This window comes from Bombina bombina, chromosome 6, assembly GCF_027579735.1.
Source record: "Bombina bombina isolate aBomBom1 chromosome 6, aBomBom1.pri, whole genome shotgun sequence".
Classification (NCBI taxonomy): Eukaryota; Metazoa; Chordata; class Amphibia; order Anura; family Bombinatoridae; genus Bombina; species Bombina bombina.
In genome coordinates, this window is record NC_069504.1 from 839,304,861 (window position 1) to 839,331,811 (window position 26,951).

Genomic DNA, 26,951 nt, shown 5'->3' on the forward strand with positions numbered 1-26,951 from the left:
GGTCATATCTGGAGAAGTGTACAGTCCTGGCCAAAAGTTTTGAGAATGACACAAATATTAAATTTTACAAAGTCTGCTGACTCAGTTTTTGTGATGGCAATTTGCATAAACTCCAGAATGTTATGAAGAGTGATCAGATCAATTGCAAAGTCTCTCTTTGCCATAAAAATTAATTTAATCCCCAAAAGAATATTTTCCACTGCATTTCAGCCCTGCCACAAAAGGACCAGCTGACATCATGTCAGTGATTCTCTCATTAAACACAGGTGTCAGTGTTGACGGGGAGAAGGCTGGAGACCACTCTGTCATGCTGATTGAGTTATAATAACAGACTGGAAGCTTTAAAAGGAGGGTGGTGCTTGAAATGTATTGTTCTTCCTCTGTTAACCATGGTTACCTGTCAGAAAACATGTGCAGTCATCATTGTTTTTCACAAAGTGGGATTCACAGGCAAGGATATTGCTGCTACTAAGATTGCACCTAAATCAACCATTTATCGGATCATCAAGAACTTCAAAGAGAGATGTTCAATTGTTGTGACGAAGGCTTCAGGGTGCCCAAGAAAGTCCAGAAAGCGCCAGGATCATCTCCTAAAGTTGATTCAGAATCAGGAATGGCAGAAGGCAGGTGTGAGTGCATCTGCACGCACAGTGAGGCGAAGACTTTTGTAGGATGGCCTGGTGTCAAGAAGGGCAGCAAAGAAGCCACTTCTCTCCGGGAAAAACATCAGGGATAGACTGATATTATGCAAAAGGTACAGGTATTGGACTGCTGAGGACTGGGGTAAAGTCATTTTCTAATCTCCGATTGTTTGGGGCATCTGGAAAAAAAAACAATAGATGGGGAAATGTGCCAATGGTGGGTTACTATAGGTGACAATTGAGAAATAGTGGGGATCAGCATCCCCTATCGCTGAGAAAGCTTGTAGGTGAGTGTAGTCCCAAGTGTTATAGCTCGTTAAGCTGTGCAGATAATGCCATGGGGAGGATTCCCCTTCCCCTCGCCTGGTACATGTAGGAAGGATACTGCCTCAAACTGTGTGCTTATAAAGTAACTAGCTTCTAGATATAAACACAGTTATCACCAAGGCACATACCTCTAAATTCTTATTGATCACAAATTCCCATCCTGGAGTTGTGTGCAAGTAAACGCTGTGTGATCCTAGTTCCGGATATGGGTAGTGCTTGTGGGGCCGCCTCCTGTGGTGGTGTGGTTGTATCTCCTTTGCTCCAGCTGTTTGCGGTAATATAGGATGGCCCCTGCAGTCACGCTTCTATGAATATACTAATGAAGTGCTCACTCTTTGGCCAAATAAAGTTCAATTACAAAAAAAAATTAATGAGCTTGCATTACTATTTGTGCTCCTCGCCTCTCTTTTGTATCTGGAAAAAAAACCTTGTCCGGAGAAGAAAAGGTGAGCGCTACCATCAGTCCTGTTGTCATGCCAACACAGTAAAGCATCCTGAGACCATTCATGTGTGGGGTTGCTTCTCAGCCAAGGGAGTGGGCTCATTCACAAGTTTGCCTAAGAACACAGCCATGAATAAAGAATGGTACAAAAACATCCTCCAAAAGAAACTTCTCCCAACCATCCAAGAACAGTTTGGTGACGAACAATGCCTTTTCCAGCATGATTGAGCACCTTGGCATAAGGCAAAAGTAATAACTAAGTGGCTTGGGGAACAAAACATTGAAATTTTGGGTTCATGGCCAGAAAATTCTCTAGACCTTAATCCCATTGAGAATTTATGGTCAATCTCAAGGGGCAGATTAAAAAAAAAAAAAAAAAAGCATATTCTAACAAACTCCAAGCATTGATTATGCAATAATGAGCTGCCATCAGTTAGGATGTGGCCCAGAAGTTGATTGACAGCATGCCACGGCGAATTGCAGAGGTCTTGAAAAAGAAGGGTCAACACTGCAAATATTGACTCTCCATAAACTTAATGCAATTGTCAATAAAACCCTTTGACACTTATGAAATGCTTGTAATTATACTTCAGAATACCATAGTAACATCTGACAAAAAGATCTAAAAACACTGGAAGCAGCAGACTTTGTGAAAATTTATATTTGTGTCATTCTCAAAACTTTTGGCCAGGGCAGTACTGCTGCTTCGTGGCTGACTTTAACCAAGGAGAGTATTTAGCTTCTTTGTAGGGGTTAAAGGGACAGTATACTCCAGAATTGGTATTGTTTAAAAAGATAGATAATCCCTTTATTTCCCATTCCACAGTTTTGCATAACTAACACTGTTATATTAATATACATTTTACCTCTGTGATTACCTTATATCTAAGCATCTACAGACTGCCCCCTTATTTCAGTTCTTTTGACAGACTTGCATTTTATCGAATCAGTGCTGATTCATAAATAACTCCACAGGAGTGAGCACGATCATATCTATATGACACAGATGAACTAGAACTGTCTAACTGTGAAAAACTGTCAAAATGGACTGAGATAAGAGGCAGTTTTTAACAATTTAGAAATCACTGAGCCTACAAGCAAAGAATACAAAGAGAGCAAAGCAAAGTTGATGATAAAAGTAAATTGGAAAGTTGTTTAAAATTGCATGCCCTATCTGAATCATGAAAGTTTTATTTTGCTTAGACTGTCTCACAGTTATATACAAATAATATTGCCACAATAATATGCACCAATGTATTAGAGCATTTTCCCTTTTTTTCACTTTCATGTCCCTTTATGTAGATGAGTCAATGGTACCAGACAGTGTTTGCAGTGGCAGTTTTAGGGGGTGCTAGAGAGGAGGTATTATGCAAACAATTCACTATAGAAGCACCACAAATTCTCGGAGACGTCATTAGCTAGACATTTACAAATGTTGTTCCTTGTTTACAAGTTACTTGCTCTATTCCAGCACAAGAAGACAAGAGAGGTAAATGGGACAAGAAGTAAATTAAAGAAGTAAAGTAGTAAGTAAATTAAAGAAGTAAAGTAGTAAGTAAATTAAAGAAGTAAAGTAAAAAAGTAAATGGGACAAGTTATTTGCTATATTCCAGCACAAGAAGAGAATAGGTAAATAGGACCACTAAACCCAGTGGAAAAAAGTGACATCCAATAGCCAGATCGATATAAATAAGATGAATTAGTAATTATATTATTTATTTATTTACCTTTTATGCGATTCTTTGTTCGGAAATTTTATATTTCTCCAATCGAGACCGATAACCACAGTTATCAACATGGCTGATTTTCTCTGCGCATGCGCGATTTAACCGACTCGTCATCAAAAAACGTCACCGAAAGAAAACATGCAGAGTGCAGACCCGGTTTATCGATTTCCGACATAGTTGATGCCAACGCAGAATACAGCTGGTAATAACGAGCTCCGCTCTGCGAGAATCTCCCTAACAATAACGAGCATTAAATATATATTTCTTTAAATACGGAACCATTAATGAATGTAACAAATATTATTTGCATATAAATATTTAGATTAAATGTATTAATTGTTTTTAAACATACAATTTGTGGCATATTATAAGGATTATTCCTTTTTTTTGGAAATTAACATCAGTACGATTATCGATTCACATAATAATAGGTAATACTTTAAAAATTAAAAATAAAGATTTAATTAACTTTATTACGTCAATATACATACGTGTTAAAATTTAATGGTATTAAAAATGTTAGTGATACATTGTATCCAATTCCTATAATACCTTTAGAATAGATTAATTGTTAACAATTATTACTAATGTAACAAAAATTTATAATTATTTTAATTATATTACTTAGAAATACAAATAATGTTTTATAACAAAAAATATATTAAAGGGACAGTCTACACCAGAATTTTAATTGTTTAAAAAGCTAGATAATCCCTTTATTACAGATTCCCCAGTTTTGCATAATATATGCATTACAATTAATATATGTTTTATCTCTGTGATTACCTTATATCTAAGCCTATGCAGACTGCCCCCTTATCTCAGTGCTTTTGCCAGACATATAACTCCACGAGAGTGAGAACAATGTTATCTATATGACACACATGAACTAGTGCTGTCTAACTGTGAAAAACTTTCAAAATGCTCCGAGCTAAGAGGCGGTTTTCAACGGTTTAGAAATCAGTTAGCCTACCTAGATTTAGCTTTTCAAAAATACCACCAAGAGAACAAAGCAAATTTAATGTAAAAGTCAATTGGAAAGTTGATTAAAATTGCATGCCCTATCTGAATCATGAAAGTTTATTTTTGACTAGACTGTCCCATTAACTCTTTAACATTTACAACCGTAATATTGCCATTACAATAAAGTTAAACAATAAGGTATATTCGTGTTGATGTTTTCTATTTTTTAAAAACATTTGTTATAGCCTTTGAAATATATATTTCAAGTTTAATATATAAGCAAAAATGTAAACTTATTTTCCTAAAATATTATAACTTTAATAATAATAGTGTTTAACAATGTCTCAACATATATGTATATATTTCTATTTAACTAATATATCATTAATTTTTTAAATTACTAAAATTAAACTATATTTTAAACTATAAATCGTAAGCAGAAATCTATTTTTGTGATTATATGCTTGAACACTGATACCTCATTGTGCAACTCTATTACAAATATACATTTTTGTTTACACAATATAACACTTTATTGTGATGTTTATCAAAAATATGATTATTTTTATATCAAAATTTTAACTTCTATAACTCAAACTTAGTGGATATCATTTATTTTACAGATAAGTATTATAATTAAAATATTACTCTTTTTAATTTATCATTTTATCTACTTCATTTTTAAATTCAATGTTATTTTATATATATATATATATATATATATATATATATATATATATATATATATATATATATATATATATATATATATATATATATATATATATATATAGGGAGTTGAATTGTGAGGGGGGGTACCCAACACAATAAAAGTTAGCGCTGTATGTTTCTGTTTAACTAAAATGTGAGTTGGGGAACCTGGAAGTGCAGCTGTAATTCAGGGTGTGTGAGAGGATTGTCCACTCCCAAAAGTGAGTGTAACAATCCTGACCAACAAAAATCAACAAAAGGAAAGAGAGAGAAACAGCGCTTATCCTAGGAGTGAATCCCTGTTCTTACTAGTGGTGGTAATACAATTTTTGTAAGGGAATAAAGATAAATAACGGTGTACACGATTACATGAGGACACTCTGTTAGGTGGTATGGAATCACAATGTGATGTCACTGGTATTAAGAGTGGTAGTGTTAACAGTAATAATAAATAATTCAAAAAACCATATAGTGAAAAGTCAATTCAGTTGTCTCTATTGGAGAGTAGATATCAAATAAGTAATAAGCAGGAAAATCTGGTAGGTATTACACTTACTAGAACAAACCTCAATCATATGAGGTAAGTTGCCGCCTCTTGTAAGTGTAAAAACTTCCTTGGTCCTGGTGTGGCAGTAATGGTGAATCCAAACAGTAGTATCCTTCTCCTCTCAGAGTATGTGCCTTTCTCCTCTTAGAGTATGGACTTTCAGTCTTGATGGAGGCTGGTAGTCTGTTCCCTTCACGCTCCCGCAGGGTTATGCAAAAGAAATAAAGTGCAAGGACATAGCGTAAAACCGTTTAATAAAAATTAGAGTAATTAAAAACAGACAAATGGCAACTCACATTAGAAAGCAAGAATTCCCCTTGTTAGAGGGAATTGAAGGTGGGAACGAATATTAGGCTCTTAGGATCCCTAATGGATAATCCTACGTATCACAGTAGGGCAGTGCCTGATACCGGTATATGTCAGGTAATGTTAAAGGGACACTGTACCCAAATTTTTTCTTTTGTGATTCAGATAGAGCATGCAATTTGAAGCAACTTTCTAATTTACTCCTATTATCAAATTTTCTTCATTCTCTTGGTATGTTTATTTGAAAAGCAAGAATTTAAGTTTAGATGCCGGCCCATTTTTAGGGAACAACCTGGGTTGTCCTTGCTGATTGGGCAGCACCAATAAACAATTGCTGTCCATGGTTCTGAACCACAAATTTGCTGGCTCCTCAGCTTAGATGCCTTCTTTTTCAAATAAAGATATCAAGAGAACGAAGAAAAATTGATAATAGAAGTAAATTAGAAAGTTGCTTAAAATAGCATGCTCTATCTGAATCACAAAAGAAAAAATTTGGGTACAGTGTCCCTTTAAATTAGTAAAAAGAGGTATCATGGGGCACACTTGTTAAAGAGCCTAAATAGCTGTACCGTAGGTTAGCACGAGGATTATAGGTAATTTAAAATATAACTTTTATTATAAATAGAGCTAAAAAAATTAATATATATATACACAAAAAGATTATTTTAAATTAAGAGCATAAATGTAGCTGAAGAAAAAAGTAAATCATGTCAATCCTTATTCAACTAGAACACACTGTGTCATAGGATGTTAGCAACACAATTAAATTGTAGAGTGTAATAGCACTTGGACACCAATAGGGGTAGCAACATTGGGTCTAAACAGTAAAAAGCTACATCAGATATATTGGGATACTTGATTAAGTGATATAATCAGTTAAAAAATTGTAAATTCGGGTTGGTTCCAAAAGAAACTGCCCTATAGTGAAGATAATAGTGGACTTGCTTCTTTTGTGAGCAAATACAATGAAAAAAGTGTTTCCCACAAATTGGGATGGAAATGTTCACAATAATTGTCTATTTGTATACAGTAACCCTGGTGTACATTAACAATATATTAGAATCATATAAAGAACAGTGTCAGTGTGGTGTTATTAGACACTAGTAGGGTTTGGAAAATGCTTGAGCCAGATAGACTGGCAACTCTTTAATCAAAACAATAAATTGTGTAAGTTTAGGCTACCACCAGGATTATCTGTTAGGTAAATAATATAGGTACCAGGGACACCAGTATAGATTATTAAGGATGTTAAGACATAATTTAGATGGTTCTAGGAATATACAATGGTGCCTAAGGCACAGAAACCTGCTACTACCAACAAATTATTGTTAATTTACTAGTACATATAACTGTGCAAAAAAGCACATAATCATCAAATCATTTAGGTAGTAGGAAATGTAAATTAGTTCCAGAGGTACGTAATTCCGTATATGAAACCACCACAAATACTTTCTATAAGGTGCTAGGATTAGCGGTGCATACAGCACATTAGATTTCTATTTTGTAATTTAAAGGTCTAGTGCAACAGTGTGGAGGCATCTCATGCTAATGGTTTCTGTCAGACACCAGAGCAGTTAGCTTCCTGTTAAATGCTGGATTTAGCGATGTACATCACATTAAATATCCATTTAAAAGTTTTGAAATCTGGTGCAACAATGTGGGGCATATAATACTGCTATTGATTGGTTAACACCAGAATAATTGCTATCTTATTATAGCTAGATTAAGCGATACACACAGCATGTTGTAAATCAATTATGAGGTTTTTAAATTAGGTGCAGCATTGTGGAAGCGTATGGTGCTGCTATTATTGATCAGCCACTAGAGCGATTATTTTACAAAGTTTAAAGTAACCCTGGTTTCCCCATGCGTTTTACCAACTAAATAACAAGAGCCTAGAAAGGTCAACAAAATTTAAGTTTTAAACCATAAGTATGCTATTTTTTAACAAAATCACAAAAGAAGCAGTGCGAACGCCCTTAATATAATAATCTATACTGGTGTCCCTGGTACCTATAGTATTTACTTAACTAACAGATAATCCTGGTGGTAGCCTGATATAAACTTACACAATTTATTGTTTTGATTAAAGAGTTGCCAGTCTATCTGGCTCAAGCATTTTCCAAACCCTACTAGTGTCTAATAACACCACACTGACACTGTTCTTTATATACAGCAATGTGAGATGAGACCGGCACAGGGCAATGCCTTCCTAGGCTTTGGTGCAAATTGGTCAAGCTGGCGACCTCCAGCTCCACAATATAAAACAAACAAACTGTCCACAGCACCAATGGAGTAAAACGAATCTTCTTTATTAAATGTTTAAAAGCATACAGGACAGGGGGCGGAGCCAGCAAGGGAACTGATCAGACGCTGAAAATTCAGCTCCCAGAACAAATAAGCTAAATAACCCTTTTTTGAGCCATATAACCTCTTGAAACTTCCTAATATTCGTCAAGTATGCCCTAAATATCATATTCACAAGTTCCTTTACCGATAATGCCCTAATTTAGTGTGACTAAAAGTACCTTATAGATCTGATGTTAACCGGAGGAACTGAAACCACGCACGCAAATTTATAGGAGGCTTCTTGGACTCTGTGGAACTTAGGTGCATAGTTTATCACCTCGACACTTGTTTATACAGCCTCCGGTTGTGAGTAGTGAGCTCCGGAGACACCTTAAGCTACCCTACTATGACAGCCTGGTTGGGACAGACTGGGAGATAAGCCCGCGAACAGCCGCCATCTTTGAAGGCAGATAGGAAATTACTGTGAGCAGCGCAACGCGGCCGGAGCTATAACTGAAACGATCCGCATCGGCGGCTTATAGCAAGACTCACCTGTTATGCTGTGCTGGCTAAATAACTGCGGCCCCTTCTGTTCAAGATTTTAAATATGATGTCAGCTACCTATCTACTGAAAGATCTGTGCAACCGCCTTGACGCCCAGCACGAGGACCTCGTGGTGACCTTGAGGGCAGCTGTTAGTTCTCCAGCTGCAATATATGTGACTACCTTATCTGCTTATGGTCCCGACATGCTACCTGCTGGGGGTGCTGCCGAAGGGCCCCGGTACGGGCCCCTGGCCGAATGCCATGCTCCTGGGACTCTACATTTACAGAAGATGGAATCTACACTAGAAGATCCGGTGAGTCTCCAGTTTAGTCATAGACCTGCCATACCAGGGCCAGGGGACAACATGCTTGAATGCACGGGACTGAAGCTCCATAACAATAGCGGGTTGAACAATGAGCTGGAGTTGAAGCCTGCCATGTACCCAGTGAAGGGACTGTCAAAACGAGCATGGTGCCATAACCTCGCATCTGTAAAGCTACGGAACATAATCTGCAAGCAGTCTCTCGTTGCTAGTTTAATTAGAATACATTCCATGAGAACAGGAGTAGGTTGACTCAGGTCAGACTTTAATTTGGCAATGGGCTAACTGTTAGTGGGATGCCCTATGAAGCCTCACTATTACTTGTACATTTTCAGACTTTGGACTCTCCTTGCTTTAGGCAGATATATATGCCACATTTGTGAATTATTTATACTCTAAATGAAGGCTGATGGCCTGATAACTGGGATATAATAATTTATTCTATAGCTTAGTGCTGTCTGGCTTTAGCCCTGCTTCATATATTAAAACATATTAGGCTACAACGCTACACCTACTATATATGGATGTATAGTTCATTATATTTAGTTTGTCTCTCCTATGTCTGCACAATTCTGCAATAGTCTGAAGTCTCCTTACTATAGTCAAGTTTAAAAACATGCATTAGGAAGATAAAAACTCAACCAATTGCTGCATAATATGATAGGGTAAGTAACAACTCCCCAGGGATAAAGAAGCTTAATCTCTCACAGTATCATTGAATCCAATCCCTACCTATATATAAGCAATTTTGTAAAACTATTGGAGTTTACCTCTGCTTCTAATGATTTGATTAATGTTAGACATTATTAGGTTTAAAAGTTTTTACTTGGTTTAATATTTGAACTAACTCACCACCTGTAACTGAATATTATACGTTGGGTATTTGTTCCCTATTCTAACAGATCTTTTTATCTGTGTTGTGGGTTTGGCTGTACTCTCTTAGTTATACGGCTCTAATGTGGATAAAGCTAGATAGTATATTTAAGGGTAGTTCTCTTTTGTTAATTCTATTATTATATACTACATTGCCAAGACTTTGTAAGTTTACATAGTTAATTCTTCTACTTATCTCTGGTCACGTAATGTTTTTTTAAACAAAGATTTAACAGTAGTATGTCATATCCCTAGTAAACTTATGTCATAAAAGTAATTTAAGGGCATAGATATGCTTATAATATACCTTGATTTTAATAATGTAGTCTTGGTCTCACTGGTTTGGGCACTGTTGTACTTTGTGTATTTTTTCCTTGCTTAACAAGTTTTAGACCAGTTTATAGATGGTGGTAATATGTTATATAACTAAAAGTACAAACTCTACAGATCTGCAACCACTTAAGTTATCTTAACATACTTCTTCAGTGTAGCTGTACATGCATAGATAGGAGCCCGGGCCTCAGACCATGTCTAAGTTATTATGGTGACCAGCTATGTCCCATTCCTTAGGTCCCAATACTAACTAGTGCAAACGTTAAATGTGTCAGCGGCTACAACCCTTATATTTTCCACCCACTGCTAGGATGGCTAAGTCCTTATATAAATACCGTAACTACTATAGTACTAGACTTCATATTGCCCAAGCCTCCTATTACCTCTCATTTGAGCTAAGGCTATATTAGCGCTATCACACGGGTTCAGACCAGGTTTTGATTATATCAGGTAAGCCAGTTATCTATGTTTGACATTAAATAATACTCATTGGATGTCCAGACTATATTTTTACCCTTACAGCCCTATAAGAGGACTATACAAACCCTTCTTGAACATACTTGAGGGATTCTGTGACAGGCTTTTTCTAGCAGGTCAGTATTAGGTTAGGAGTCACTTTACTATAAATGTTATTATATAGAAGATTCAGAAATGTTATACAACTGTTATGGTTTTACTTATTGTTATCCGTCTTGTCCTTCCTTGCACCTAGAGACTACAGCTACTTGCTTACAACAGAGTTTTATAATGCATCTACTGCTCCGTGAGAATGCAAGCAAAATGATTAGCGCCTCTTAACTAAATTACGCTTATTTTTTACTCTTCATATGAGTCAGATGCCCTAACAACCCATAGTCTGTATACCCTTTGTCATGGCCGCCAGTTTATCAAGCAGCCAAACACCATATGATGCGTAGAGAACAGAGGGAAAAAAAAAAAAACTTTAGAGTTCCCGCCATGTTCCTCAAAATACCTGTATATTTATATATGGCTCCGCCCTCCACCCTTTCCCCTATATGCATAGCGGTGCTTACCCGCTGAATATCCCCCCCCCCTCCTTACTATATATGTGTTCTCCTTTGGGAGCTTCTACCGAACTGTACATCTGGCCATTAGTTACTTTGTATAATTGTGGTCCATTGGGCCTAAAACTATGTTACCAACAGGTCGGTCATTTATGCTATGTTATTGAAAAATCGAGGTTTTATTAGCCTGCTACTATTGTCTTATATAACTGCCGAACTGTTATACTCAATTTTGTTTGTATCTTTTCCCTGTGTCAAAAAGGCGTATTATGTTTTATGTTTATCATGCTAAACCTCAATAAAAAATATTTAAAAAAAAAAAAAAGCATACAGGACAGATATGCGACGTTTCGAGACCGCAGTCTCTTAATCATGCATACACAGTAATGCACCTGTTTCTTAATTTAAAGGCAGTGTCAACCAATCACATTCAGAATCCAAAATGACACACCTTGTGCTTGGATTAACCTTTTCATCTCTTATTTATACATGCATATACAATTGTGATTTGGTATATAGATTCTGCCATCCATAAATAGAGACACAAATAAAAACAATATATTTACATAAAGAACAGGTAGATTACAAAATACAGGTAAAAAGCTGATGTACACTTACAAAAATATCATTACATATTGTTTTTACAACTTTTTTGATTTAAAGCCTTTAAACACAACACTGTTATTATTCTGTACAATGTATGAACTCTTTATATTAATCTTACAGAGGACAAGATATAAGCAAGGTCCTGCATACACTATACATAAATTAATGGCCCTAACCTGAGGAATACACTCTAGATAGAATAATCAAGAGTGAAAATAGAGGGGAACCCTGGCTAAAACTGAGAAGTTTTTAAACAGGTTTTTTAACAGGAAGTTTTATTGACATAATAATACCAGAAGAGAATTTTAAAGTGAGTTTGCTCAGAGGAAGACCGACAGATCCCATTCTCTATTTAACCCCTTAGGGTACATAGAATCCAATCTGTGGATCCAGAATGCCTCTCTTCGTTTCAGAAACATTTCTCTGTCTCCTCCTCCTCTGAGCACTCCCACTTGATCAATAATTTGCCAACGTAACTGGCTAATTTGATGGCCAAATTCCACAAAATGGCAAGCCACTGGGGCCTTATCATCTTTCTTTCTAATATTTGACTTATGCTGATTGAGCCTATTTCTCATGCTTTGGGTCGTTTCACCAACATAAATACGGGCACATGGGCATTTAATTATGTATACCACATATGTGGATTCGCATGTGTAATGTGATTTCAACTTAAATTTATGACCATTTATAGGATGTACAAATTCCTTGCCCTTGATGACAGAATTGCAATTACCACACCCTAAACATGGATAACAACCAACATTCCTCTCGGTGATATATCTTTCTTTATTTGGTCGTTTAGATCCTAAGTCAGATTTTACTAGAAAGTCTCCAAGATTTTTAACTCGCTTATGGGCCATAATGGGTTTGTTCTGTAATACTTTTATTTCTTTATTACAATCCTGGATGATATGCCAATGCCTTCTTATAATCTTAGATATTTTATTGCTATGCTCATTGTGCTGGGATATAAAGATCAATTTATCATCTTTAGCTTGTCTTGCTTTATCTCTATCCCTTACTTTATGTGCATTTTGTATCTCTTGATTAATAAGCACTGCTGGATACCCTCTATCAAGAAACTTTTTGCCCATTTCCTTAAACCTAATTGTTTTGATTTCTTGCTCACTGACAATTCTGTCCACCCTAATAAGTTGACTCCTAGGTAATGAGTCCTTTAACCTGTTGTTATGAAAACTATCGTATCTTAAAAGGGTGTTGCGATCTGTTTCTTTACAATGTATATCAATTTTCAGTTCAGTACCCTTTTTGTAAACCTCAGTGTCCAGAAACACCATCCTTTCTTCACTCAAATTTAAAGTGAACTCTAGGCCTGCTACCTCATGATTGATCTCATCCACAAAGCGGACCAGGGAGTCCCTGCTGCCCCACCATATGCCAAAGATGTCATCTATAAATCTCCACCAGGTGGCGCCATACTTTTGAAAAAGCTGGTTGCTATAAACAAATTTTTCTTCAAAAAAATTCATATAAAGATTGGCATATGATGGGGCAGCATTAGACCCCATGGCTGTTCCCTTCTTTTGTATATACCACGAGTCCCTGAACATAAAATAATTATAAAATAACACCACTCTCAGTAACTCTTCAAAAAAATCAATTTGTTGCAAATTATATTCTCCTGATGTTATTAGCATATGTCTCATTATACCAATGCCACTCTCATGCTTTATTGAGGTGTATAAACTTTTTACATCTAATGTGTAGATTATGCATTTAGAACAATCTAATTCTGATGTGGATAACTTACTAATAAAATCGCTAGTATCCTTAATGTATGAAGACATCCTTTCTACATACGGTTGTAGTAATTTATCCAAAAAAACAGCCATATTGGAAAATGCAGATTCGACATTGGAAACTATGGGACGCCCCGGAGGACTTTGCATATTTTTATGTACTTTAGGTACAGTATAGAAAATAGGGGTTTTTGGATGTTCTCTATATAAATATTCTCCCATAGTTTTATCAATGATACCTGCTCTAATGGCATTGGTTATAATATGTTTGATTTCTTTCTGAATCTTAAAAATAGGGTTGGTGTCTAATCTATCTGGCTCAAGCATTTTCCAAACCCTACTAGTGTCTAATAACACCACACTGACACTGTTCTTTATATGATTCTAATATATTGTTAATGTACACCAGGGTTACTGTATACAAATAGACAATTATTGTGAACATTTCCATCCCAATTTGTGGGAAACACTTTTTTCATTGTATTTGCTCACAAAAGAAGCAAGTCCACTATTATCTTCACTATAGGGCAGTTTATTTTGGAACCAACCCGAATTTACAATTTTTTAACTGATTATATCACTTAATCAAGTATCCCAATATATCTGATGTAGCTTTTTACTGTTTAGAACCAATGTTGCTACCCCTATTGGTGTCCAAGTGCTATTACACTCTACAATTTAATTGTGTTTCTAACATCCTATGACACAGTGTGTTCTAGTTGAATAAGGATTGACATGATGGTACACAGTTAATGCGCTATATATGGTCATCCCCTTTTTTCTTCAGCTACATTTATGCTCTTAATTTAAAATAATCTTTTTGTGTATATATATTAATTTTTTTAGCTCTATTTATAATAAAAGTTATATTTTAAATTACCTATAATCCTCGTGCTAACCTACGGTACAGCTATTTAGGCTCTTTAACAAGTGTGCCCCATGATACCTCTTTTTCCTAATTTAACATTAACTCACATTAGAAGTCCTCAAACATATGAGGCATGTAGATACACTTAGATACAATTTTGGTGTATGAACCCAAAATTACAAAATACACATTCATTCTTTTTACCTCCATTGGGAGGTTTTTTATGTGACCGATTTTTGAATAATAACATCCTCTGTGTGTCATTCACCATTTAGTTTGTTATATTATATTGCATAATAACGAACTGGTGTTTCTACACAAACTTCTATTCTATTGTTTTTTGTGGCATTTGGAAGAACCTATATTAACCCTTGACTGCAGCTTCACCATCCACTGGGTTCATACACCAAAATTGTATCTAAGTGTATCTGCATGCCTCATATGTTTGAGGACTTCCAATGTGAGTTGCCATTTGTCTGTTTTTAATTACTTCAATTTTTATTAAACGGTTTTACGCTATGTCCTTGCACATCATTTCTTTTGCATAACCCTGCGGGAGCGTGAAGGGAACAGACTACCAGCCTCCATCAGGACTGAAAGTCCATACTCTAAGAGGAGAAAGTCCATACTCTGAGAGGAGAAGGATACTACTGTTTGGATTCACCAGTACTGCCACACCAGGACCAAGGAAGTTTTTACACTTACAAGAGGCGGCAACTTACCTCATATGATTGAGGTTTGTTCTAGTAAGTGTAATACCTACCAGATTTTCCTGCTTATTACTTATTTGATATCTACTCTACAATAGAGACAACTGAATTGACTTTTCACTATATGGTTTTTTGAATTATTTATTATTACTGTTAACACTACCACTCTTAATACCAGTGACATCACATTGTGATTCCATACCACCTAACAGAGTGTCCTCATGTAATCGTGTACACCGTTATTTATCTTTATTCACTTACAAAAATTGTATTACCACCACTAGTGAGAACAGGGATTCACTCCTAGGATAAGCGCTGTTTCTCTCTCTTTCCTTTTATATATATATATATATATATATATATATATATATATATATATATATATATATATATATATATATATATATATATATATATATATATATATATATAAAACAGTGTTAATATTTAATTTTAATAAATTATATAATAATTCAATTTCAGTATTTTTGTTATTAGTTTTAATTTATATTTAGCATGTAGCCTAATGCTATCTTATCAAAATATCAATGTAAAAGCATTTCTTTATTTAGTGACTAAGAACATCTGCTCCTAGAATAGAGTAGTCATGGAAACTGGTTATAAATCTAAATCCCTGTTGCTTCTAAAGAATTTTTATTACTAGAAGAAGGTTAAAAAGCTAACATGAGCATATCTAAAAGTTTGAATAGCTATTATTTCGATCCTAAGTAAATCTGGCTAGTTATAAATAAATGTAATATATCTAATATACTAATAGATATCTACTTTATTTAGGAGGGACAGGAACAATAAAAGGGGTGGAGGAATCTGTATGTATATTAAACCTAACCTTAAACCTAAAATAAGGGAATATATTTATGATACAGGTGACAATGTAGAGACCCTGTGGGTGGAAATAAAGAGTGGGGGGGGGGGGGGCGAATCCTAAAAAAAATATTACTAGGAACATGCTACAAGCCCCCCAACATTAGTGACCTGGAGGAAACTCAACTACTAATGCAAATAGGTAAGGCTGCTAATAACAGTGCTGTGATTATGGGAGATTTTAACTACCCTGATATAAACTGGGCCAAAGAAGCTAGTAATTCAGCTAGGGGATAGATTTTTAAATGTTCTCAGGGATAACTTTTTGTCACAATTAATAGAGGAGCCAACTAGGAGTAACGCTATATTGGATTTAGTGCTATCAAACAATACAGATATAATATCAAACATAGAAGTCAAAGAATATTTGGGTAACAGTAATCATAACATGGTCACATTTTAAATCTCTTTTCATAAGCAGTGTCTTAAAGGTTTAACTAAGACTTTTAATTTTAAGAAAGCAAAATTCAGCGATTTAAGGAAATCATTAAATAACATAAATTGGGACAAAGTATTCTCTAATAAAAATACAGAGGATAAATGGATAACATTTATAACTTTGATAAATAAATATACATAACAACAAATGCCATATGGTTACAAAAATAAAAAATCCAAGCCAATGTGGCTAAATAAAAATGTGTTAAGAGAAATTAGGAAAAAACGTAGGGCATTTAAATTATTCAAAGAAAATAGTACAGACTCAACATTCCATATGTATAAGAAATGTAACAAAGCAACCCTAAAAGGTTCTTTAAGTACATAAATAGCAAAAAATCTAAGAAAGACAATATAGGTACATTAAAATGTGTGGAGGGTAGCAGGATTAACAGTGACAGGGAGGAGGCTGAGGTACTAAACCAGTCTTTTTCTTCAGTATACACAAGAAAGGAATCTGTTGGCGCTCTACAAATAACCGATAATAAAGAGAGGAACTATTGGATGATACTTTGGAACAAAATAAAACATGCCAGCCCATACCATTAACTGGGTTATGTATAGAGGATATCAGGAAAAAATTGGATAATATTAAGGTAAATAAAACTCCAGGCCCAGATGGAATACACCCAAGGGTGTTAAGGGAATTTAGCACTGTTATAGACAAACCTCTACTCTTAATTGTTCAAGACTCATTATCCTCAGGCATGGTACCCCAGGATTGGCGTAAAGCTGATGGGGTGCCACTCTTCAAAAAAGGAAGCAGGGATGATCCAGGAAGCTATAGACCAGTTAGTCTGGCATCACTAGTGGGGAAGATATTTGAAGGGATTATAAAGGATTATATTGATGAGCATATTCGTGTAAACAAGATTATGAGTTCTAATCAGCATGGTTTTATGAGAAATAGATCATGCCAAACTAATCTAATTAGATTCTATGAGGAAGTAAGTAAAAATATAGATAAAGGGGAATCAGTTGATGTAATATACTTTGATTTTGCAAAGGCGTTTGATACAGTGCCACATGAGAGATTAATGCACAAAATTAAGGGACTGGGAATAGCTGAAAATGTTAGCTCATGGATAAATAACTGGATAAAAGAGGAGCAACGAGTAGTAGTAAATGGATCATACTCAGACTGGACAAAGGTAATCAGTGGAGTCCCCCAGGGATCATTACTGGGCCCTGTTCTTTTTAATATTTGTAAAAATGACTTGAAGCAAGGATTCATCTCTATTTTTGCAGATGACACTAAGTTAGGTAAGGTCAATAGGTCAGAGCAGGATGAACTTTCGTTACAAAGGGATATGCAAAAATTAGAAGTATGGGCAGGTAAATAGAAAAAGATATTTAATATGGGAAATTGCAAGGTTCTACATTTTGGAAGTAAAAATAAGCATGCAACGTATTATTTAAATGGGACAAAACTTAGCCAAATAGAGGAGGAAAGGGATTTGGGAATAGTAATAGATAACAATCTAAAGATGGGTGCACAATGCAGGGCAGCAGCTTCAAAGGCTAATAAGATACTAGCATGTATTAAAAGAGGCATTGATTCAAGGGAGCGGTACAAAGAGAAGAGGGGTGTGTATGCGCTAAACAGCTACGGGGAAAAAAGTTTGGCAGTAATATAGTATTTCTTATAAATAAGTGTGTTAGTGATGTGTTATACAGAACTAATAAGTTGGAATCTAAATATTCTTACATAGACGTATCATAAAATAAGGCTTATTCATCTAAGAATGAATCCAGTTATAAAAAACACAGGTTAAGCAAACATAAGATTTATTAATCACAAATTAAAAAGATATATTAATCTTGATAAAACATACATATAAACATATATGATTGGGTGTTAATATGACCGGTCATACGTTAGTGCAAATCAACAAAAATTACAATAAAATCCTGACGATATTAACTTTAAAAATATAAGTGCAACTAAATCTAGAGAATTATAGGGTAGTTGCTACATATATGAATAAATCCACCTTTGTAGTACTGACATAAAAAAGGGAGTGCAGTAAAAATATAAGTTCCAATGTGTTGGTATAAAGAGTTCCGTTTTTGCAATACGCTTATTTTAAATATATGGCAAAGTTCCGTTATAGCAAAAAACAACTGGTGTTAAAGTTCCGTTATAGGGAACTAATTGCTGTTAGAAACAACACTTAGGGATAATGTTGTATTGGTTCCGTTATAGTTCCGTTCCGGTATTCCAAAAGTTCATGCAAGAGGGTATAAAATAAAGTGTTTTACTTAAAAGTTTAAAAGTTACCTCTGACTTCCACGCTGTGGTGCCCTTACACCTCTATAGTGCCTACCTGCTCTTGTCTCGAGCTGAATCCTCCGTCTGGGTACGGCACAGGTGTCCTAAGCGGCTTCCAACAGCTGGTAACGTCAGGAACGTAGAATGCGTGTCAAATGTAGGTCCGGTTAAGGATATGAAACTCTGCGCAGAGTGCTAAAAAAGTTGACAAAGTAGTTCCCACGAATCCTTAGTAATCCTTGTAAATAATACTATCTTATCACCTTGTGATTAATAGTCTAGCTCCATCAACGCGTTTCGCCATGTAGCATGGCTTTATCAAGATGGTTTAGACTAATTTTAAGATCCTTTATAAATGTATGGTTCATCTGTGATTGGTCCTGGTTTGATTGTTAATTTCTTTAAGGCCATCCCTTTAAGGCCTTAAAGAAATTAACAATCAAACCAGGACCAATCACAGATGAACCATACATTTATAAAGGATCTTAAAATTAGTCTAAACCATCTTGATAAAGCCATGCTACATGGCGAAACGCGTTGATGGAGCTAGACTATTAATCACAAGGTGATAAGAAAGTATTATTTACAAGGATTACTAAGGATTCGTGGGAACTACTTTGTCAACTTTTTTAGCACTCTGCGCAGAGTTTCATATCCTTAACCGGTGCAAAGAAAAAAGAGAGAAGTGTGTGTATGCGCTAAACAGCTATGGGGATAGAAAATAAAATACAGATAATATATTATAAAAACACTTGATGTGGCATACAAATATTGTATAGGTGTATTATCTTAGCACCTGGGATAAATAAATAAATGTCAAAGCAACTGAAATGAATAAAATATCAAAGCGATAAGGTAAAATTTATTTATCACATATAAAATAACACAAAAATAATATGACCGGTCATATATAGTATCAAAACACTACGCTAAAATTATGCTAAAAGTAGCTAAAAGAAGCTGAATATAGGTTGAGACCTCTAGGTCTAAAAAGATATTGGGATGGTTGCCCTATATAAAAGTGTAAATCCACCTGTGAAATACTGGCTCGTGTGAGATTATATCACAGTAAAAGTTCCGTTTGGAGTTAGGTAGGTATGAAAAGTTCTGCCTAGAGTTGAAATAAATGTTAAGGCTACGTAATAGTAATAAATTGGTGTAAAAACACCGTATGGAGATATTGTAGTTCCGTTAGATGTTTCAAATCAAACAGGGGTTATTAGCAGTTTCTATAATGATCAATAAACCGTGTCTCCTTTGCGGAATATAAGAATACCCTCTGACTACCACGCTGTTGGGCCGCTACACCTCTTTAGTGCCTACCTGCTCCTTCTCGAGCTGAATCCTCCGTTAAGGTCCGGCACAGGTGTCCAGCGCGGCTCACAACAGCTGGTGACGTCAGGAACGCTGGATGCGTGTCGAATGTAGGTCCGGTCAGGAAGAGAAACTCTGCGCAGAGTAATATTAGAACTGAGTCAAGTAGTCCCAACGAATCCTTTGCAATCCTTGCAGAAAGTAATGTATTATCACTTTGTGATTAATCATCTAGGTCCATCAACGCGTTTCACCACATAACATGGCTTTATCAAGATGGTTTAAGCTGGTTCTGAGATCCTTTATAAACGTATAGTTCATCTGTGATTGGTCATGGTTTAATTGTTGAATTGATGATTCCTTAAGGACATACCTTACTTAAGGTGGATTTACTTAAAAGTGGATTTACTTAAGGTGGATTATCTAAGTTATCATTTTGTATTATATAGAGCTATTTCCTTCTAACATTTGATACATTTTATCTGGAAAAACCATTGTATATAGACAACTTCTTATAGTAAAAAAGTATTTCGAAGAATTCATTCTTTTTACTCAATTAGTATATGTACAATCTATATGTATATATAATTAATAAAACAGCTAAATGTTTAGATGGGATTAATGTAATGTAAACCTAATGGTAATTTGTATGTGTACAATTTATAATAAAATCCTAAAAAAAAAATCTTAAAAAAATGTACAAAATTTAAAAATTTTTCATATTATCAATGCATGCATAATATAGGCTCGTCATTTATGCATATGTTATATAAAGCATATAAAATTGGGACTAATGTAATAAGAGCTTACATCCATATTTATTAGAACTTGTATTATTTCTTTTTTTATATCAGTATTAACGTAAAGCTTGTGAGAGTTAAAAATTATACAACGTTATTGTTGTTAAACCGTTATTAACCCTAGATGTCAGTACTTGATAGTAGGTCCAATGATATCAAAGGTCCCATGAATATCTTTAAATTCCGGATCATGCGTGACCTATTAGTTAATAATATGTAATACTCGTGAATCTCAATTAAGTTTACTAAAATGCCATATATGTTAAGAGAACTGTGACAGTAAAACTAAGGTAATCAATGAGGGATCATAAAAAGTCATAAAGTAAATAGTAGGATATATCTGGGAGGATTTTTGATGTTTTTATGTACGAAGTGTAGTTCTATTGAGGGTATTGTTTGGCTTATGTACATGTGTATACAATATAGAATGTTGGATAGGTGGGGAGTTACAAGATTAACAGTCTAGAATAAATGGATTTAAATCTAGCTCCGAATTTAGTCCTTGTGGGAATAGTGTTTTTAATTCAAAAATAAGTTCTGCTTCTTTTCTAAGGAGTAGTTGATCAAAATTCCCTCCTCTCCATGGTTTTGCAATCTTGCAAATGCCCCAATATTTAAGGTCTTTGGTGTTGTTATGGTGTACTGTCCTGAAATGTTCATAAAGCCTGGTGTCTTGATCACCTTTTTTTATAAGATTGAGGTGTTCCCTAATTCTAGTTCGTAGAACTCTGGAGGTCTCTCCCAAATATTGTTTGCCACATGTGCATTGAATCAGGTATATGATGCCTTTGTCACTGCATCTAATGGTCTCTTTGATAGTGTATTTCTTACCTGTATTGAAGGACCTGTAATTTTTACATTTTGTGCTATGTTGGCAAGCTTTACAGCTATAGCAGGGATAATATCCCCTCAATTTTCTTCCCATCAAATCATTCTCTTTTATCTTATGATTTTCTTTCTTAAAATCACTGGGTGCAAGGATATTTTTAATGTTAGTTGCTTTTCTGTAAACAATACTAGGGTGATCAGAGATACTGTTTCCCAAAATTGGATCAGATTTAATCAGATGCCAATGTTTGTTTAAAATCCTAGTTAGATGTTTGTGATGGTAATTATAATTAGTTATTAATGGTACTTTTATGATTTCTTTGGTCTGATTCTCAGCTTTTGGTTTTTTTGAGAGTATATTCTGTCTGTCCATATTTCTGACTTTAATAATCTCGTTTTTCAGACTATCATGATCATATCCCTTTTCCAAGAATCTGTCCTCTAGGATCTTAACCTGTGTATCATAATCAGAAAGTTTGGAGCAATTTCGTCTAATTCTAATGAATTGACCCTTAGGGATGTTGTCTATCCACCTTTTCAAGTGGCAACTATGTGTGGGGATATAGTTATTGGCATCCGTTGTTTTGAAATGATTTTTAGTTGTTAATTCTCCGTGTTCTATAAAGATGTCCAAATCTAAAAACGTAATCTGTTGTCTACTTATTGTATAAGTGAATTTCAAGTTTAGATCGTTGTGATTCATGTCTTGAAAGAAGGTTATCAGGCTATCCTCACTCCCCTTCCATACTATTAAAATGTCATCAATGTATCTTTTGAACAGCACGAGGTTTGCTCCCAACTCATGCTCTTGGGTAAAATGGTGTTCCCATTTACCCATAAATAAGTTAGCATAGCTGGGAGCAAACCTCGTGCCCATTGCTGTACCTTGTGTTTGGAGATATATATCATCGTTAAAGGCGAAAACATTGTTTTCCAATATAAATTCAATGCATGTCAATATAAATTGTTTGTGTTTCAATTGGGCGCTGCTCTCACTTTTTAGGAACCAGTCTATGGCTGCAATGCCTTTATCGTGTTTGATACTGGTGTATAGCGAACTAACGTCGCTGGTTGCTAAAATGTAATCGTCTTGCCAATTCAAATTTTGTAATAGATTTAGGACATCTGTGGTGTCTTTAAGATATGATGGCAGTTTTTGAACATAGCTTTGCAGTTGTGTATCTACATATAAAGAGAGGTTGGAACAGATAGATGAAATGCCAGAGATTATGGGGCGTCCCGGTGGGTTAACTAAGTTTTTATGAATCTTGGGTAAGAAATAGAACATGGCCATTTTGGGATGTTTCTGATAAATGAAGTTATATTCTTTAATGCTGATTATATTATTTTCTTTGGCTTTATTTAGAAGAACCAATAGTTTAGTATTAATTTTATTCATGGGATTTAGTTTAAGTTTTTTGTAAGTGTCTGTGTCGTTCAACAGGCGGTTGGCTTCTCCAATATAGTTTGCAGTATCCATGATAACTAACCCCCCACCTTTATCCGCCGGTTTGATTGTGATATTCTTATCTTTTTGTAATTGTGTTAAAACCTCCCTTTCTTTTTTAGTCATATTATATTTAACACTACTTTTATCTTCTATGTTTAGTTTCTCTATTTCAGATAGAATTGATCTCTCAAAAACTTCGATATTACTCCCTTTACTATGGTAGGGGTAAAATTTAGATTAAGGTTTCAATTGGGTATATGTAATTTCACTGGATGTCTCTGTTGGTTGTCTAATCTGTCTTTCTATGGGGTTTTTTATAAAATGTCTTTTTAAAGTCAGTTGTCTCCTACTATTTACTTTATGACTTTTTATGATCCCTCATTGATTACCTTAGTTTTACTGTCACAGTTCTCTTAACATATATGGCATTTTAGTAAACTTAATTGAGATTCACGAGTATTACATATTATTAACTAATAGGTCACGCATGATCCGGAATTTAAAGATATTCATGGGACCTTTGATATCATTGGACCTACTATCAAGTACTGACATCTAGGGTTAATAACGGTTTAACAACAATAACGTTGTATAATTTTTAACTCTCACAAGCTTTACGTTAATACTGATATAAAAAAAGAAATAATACAAGTTCTAATAAATATGGATGTAAGCTCTTATTACATTAGTCCCAATTTTATATGCTTTATATAACATATGCATAAATGACGAGCCTATATTATGCATGCATTGATAATATGAAAATTTTTTAAATTTTGTACATTTTTTTAAGATTTTTTTTTTAGGATTTTATTATAAATTGTACACATACAAATTACCATTAGGTTTACATTACATTAATCCCATCTAAACATTTAGCTGTTTTATTAATTATATATACATATAGATTGTACATATACTAATTGAGTAAAAAGAATGAATTCTTCGAAATACTTTTTTACTATAAGAAGTTGTCTATATACAATGGTTTTTCCAGATAAAATGTATCAAATGTTAGAAGGAAATAGCTCTATATAATACAAAATGATAACTTAGATAATCCACCTTAAGTAAATCCACCTTTAAGTAAATCCACCTTAAGTAAGGTATGTCCTTAAGGAATCATCAATTCAACAATTAAACCATGACCAATCACAGATGAACTATACGTTTATAAAGGATCTCAGAACCAGCTTAAACCATCTTGATAAAGCCATGTTATGTGGTGAAACGCGTTGATGGACCTAGATGATTAATCACAAAGTGATAATACATTACTTTCTGCAAGGATTGCAAAGGATTCGTTGGGACTACTTGACTCAGTTCTAATATTACTCTGCGCAGAGTTTCTCTTCCTGACCGGACCTACATTCGACACGCATCCAGCGTTCCTGACGTCACCAGCTGTTGTGAGCCGCGCTGGACACCTGTGCCGGACCTTAACGGAGGATTCAGCTCGAGAAGGAGCAGGTAGGCACTAAAGAGGTGTAGCGGCCCAACAGCGTGGTAGTCAGAGGGTATTCTTATATTCCGCAAAGGAGACACGGTTTATTGATCATTATAGAAACTGCTAATAACCCCTGTTTGATTTGAAACATCTAACGGAACTACAATATCTCCATACGGTGTTTTTACACCAATTTATTACTATTACGTAGCCTTAACATTTATTTCAACTCTAGGCAGAACTTTTCATACCTACCTAACTCCAAACGGAACTTTTACTGTGATATAATCTCACACGAGCCAGTATTTCACAGGTGGATTTACACTTTTATATAGGGCAACCATCCCAATATCTTTTTAGACCTAGAGGTCTCAACCTATATTCAGCTTCTTTTAGCTACTTTTAGCATAATTTTAGCGTAGTGTTTTGATACTATATATGACCGGTCATATTATTTTTGTGTTATTTTATATGTGATAAATAAATTTTACCTTATCGCTTTGATATTTTATTCATTTCAGTTGCTTTGACATTTATTTATTTATCCCAGGTGCTAAGATAATACACCTATACAATATTTGTATGCCACATCAAGTGTTTTTATAATATATTATCTGTATTTTATTTTCTATCCCCATAGCTGTTTAGCGCATACACACACTTCTCTCTTTTTTCTTTGCACCAGTTCCTTTATTATCTGCTTTATGGGAGCAGATTAGTGTGTATTGCAAGGGGCAGATTTGCGCACCATATACCCACCTCTTCTCATAGTACATCTTTTCCCATAATTGTGGTAGCTGCATCTCTTATCCACTATATCATATTTCATAGTAATATACAATTAAAGTAGTGACATAACATGGAACTCTTTACAGTTAGGGACCAATTACTTTCTAACATGACATCCGAAATGGAAATAACAGATACAGTAGAGAATATAGATTTAGGAGAACTTATGTCCAAACTAGAAAATGTACTAGTTAAAGAATTGAAACAGAATATTGAATTAGTATTCTTAGACAAATATACCACCAATAAATTAATACCAAGAGGGCTCAGACTTGAAAAGAAATGCACTTTTGAATTAAATGAAGAGCACAGTATTGAATGGTTTGACACTTTAGAAAAAGCCTCATTTGGCTTGATAGAAATACTCAAAAAATCAAGGACAGCTAGCTTAGTAGATTTTAAAACTAAAATAGAAATTATTAAAGATAAAATAACCAATCACCAAGAAAATGACATAGTCCTAAACAAACAAAAACAGATTATTGAAAATCTGAACAATACGAATAAAAACATAATGTCAGTTAAATGGCGTAAACTAAATAGAGATCAACAAGATTACCACCAGACTATCACCCCCCCAGACAACACAGAAGATTTAGACTCTGACAATACAGAGCAAACAGAATCTAACCCTGAAGATTATTCTATATCCTACACTCACAGAGAAATGGGACCTGTTAAAGACAGAATGGCACATAATGAGCACTATTATAGACCGAGACACAGAGAGGGGTATAATGATTACACCACCCAGATGCCAAGCCACGATAGTTTTCACAATAAAGTTGTTTCACGAGGATATGAGGATATAAATACTCAGCACCAACATATGAGGTCACAAAAGAATGACAACACTTATATGTCACCAGTAAATAATAGGTACACACATGAGAAAAGAAATGTTCATTTTGAAAACAAAAACCAAGATTATAGACATAATGCTTTCACTTCACCAAGACACAATAGATGGATGAATGAAAGGGAAAATGTTCACTTAGAAAATTTTGATCAAGATTATAGATCAAATAGGTATATCCACCAAAATGAGGATAATTACCGTTTTAGACCACATAGTAACAGAGGAACAAACAATGAATACCATCACTTTAGAAAACCTGCACATTTTCACACACCATATCACAGAAATTACACTGGAGACCACTACAGAAATGATTATGAACACTATTACACAAAACAAGGAGGATCTAACAAAGGGAATAAACCCAGTCACTTAAAGAAAAGAGAATGGTCAATTCCGATAAGAAATAGATTTCAGACAATAGCACCACCAAAAGACAATACTGAAAATATAAACACTGATGGGGGATCCAATAGACCTAGTACCTCTGGGGATTTTTTAGGGGTAAGTACCCCATTAGATCAGAGAAAAACAAGAACAAAAAGAAACATAGAGGAACTAGGGGAAACGGAAGTAGAAAGAAACGCACAGTCCAAGAAGAAATCGAAATAGAGAAAGTAGGCATATTTAATCTCAGCAAAAAAACACTTACAGAAGCTGAAACTAAAGTATTAAAACTAGGACTTACATTTGCACCGACTGTCAAAATGAATAAGTTTGAAACTCACATACATATCAAACAATTTGTGAGACAACTGACTTTAAAAAGACATTTTATAAAAAACCCCATAGAAAGACAGATTAGACAACCAACAGAGACATCCAGTGAAATTACATATACCCAATTGAAACCTAAATCTAAATTTTACC

The 26,951-nt window shown here is 34.7% G+C and overlaps 1 protein-coding gene and 1 long non-coding RNA gene across 6 annotated transcripts in view; one reads left to right on the plus strand and one right to left on the minus strand.

Annotated features, from left to right (window-relative positions):
• GMCL1 (germ cell-less 1, spermatogenesis associated) overlaps window positions 1-3,235 on the minus strand; it is a 509,303-nt gene extending 506,068 nt beyond the window's left edge. For 4 of the 5 annotated variants that reach the window (XM_053718223.1, XM_053718225.1, XM_053718220.1 and 1 more), the window contains exon 1: window positions 3,138-3,235. The gene's annotated coding sequence lies outside the window, so the exon portion shown is untranslated. The remainder of the gene's footprint in view (window positions 1-3,137) is intronic. The other variant, XM_053718224.1, reaches the window with a different exon arrangement.
• A 28-nt stretch (window positions 3,236-3,263) lies between these two features.
• The window catches only part of LOC128662294 (uncharacterized), a 41,088-nt gene continuing 17,400 nt past the window's right edge, over window positions 3,264-26,951 (plus strand). Inside the window, exon 1 of the long non-coding RNA XR_008402743.1 lies at window positions 3,264-3,339. This is a non-coding gene — a long non-coding RNA (uncharacterized LOC128662294). The remainder of the gene's footprint in view (window positions 3,340-26,951) is intronic.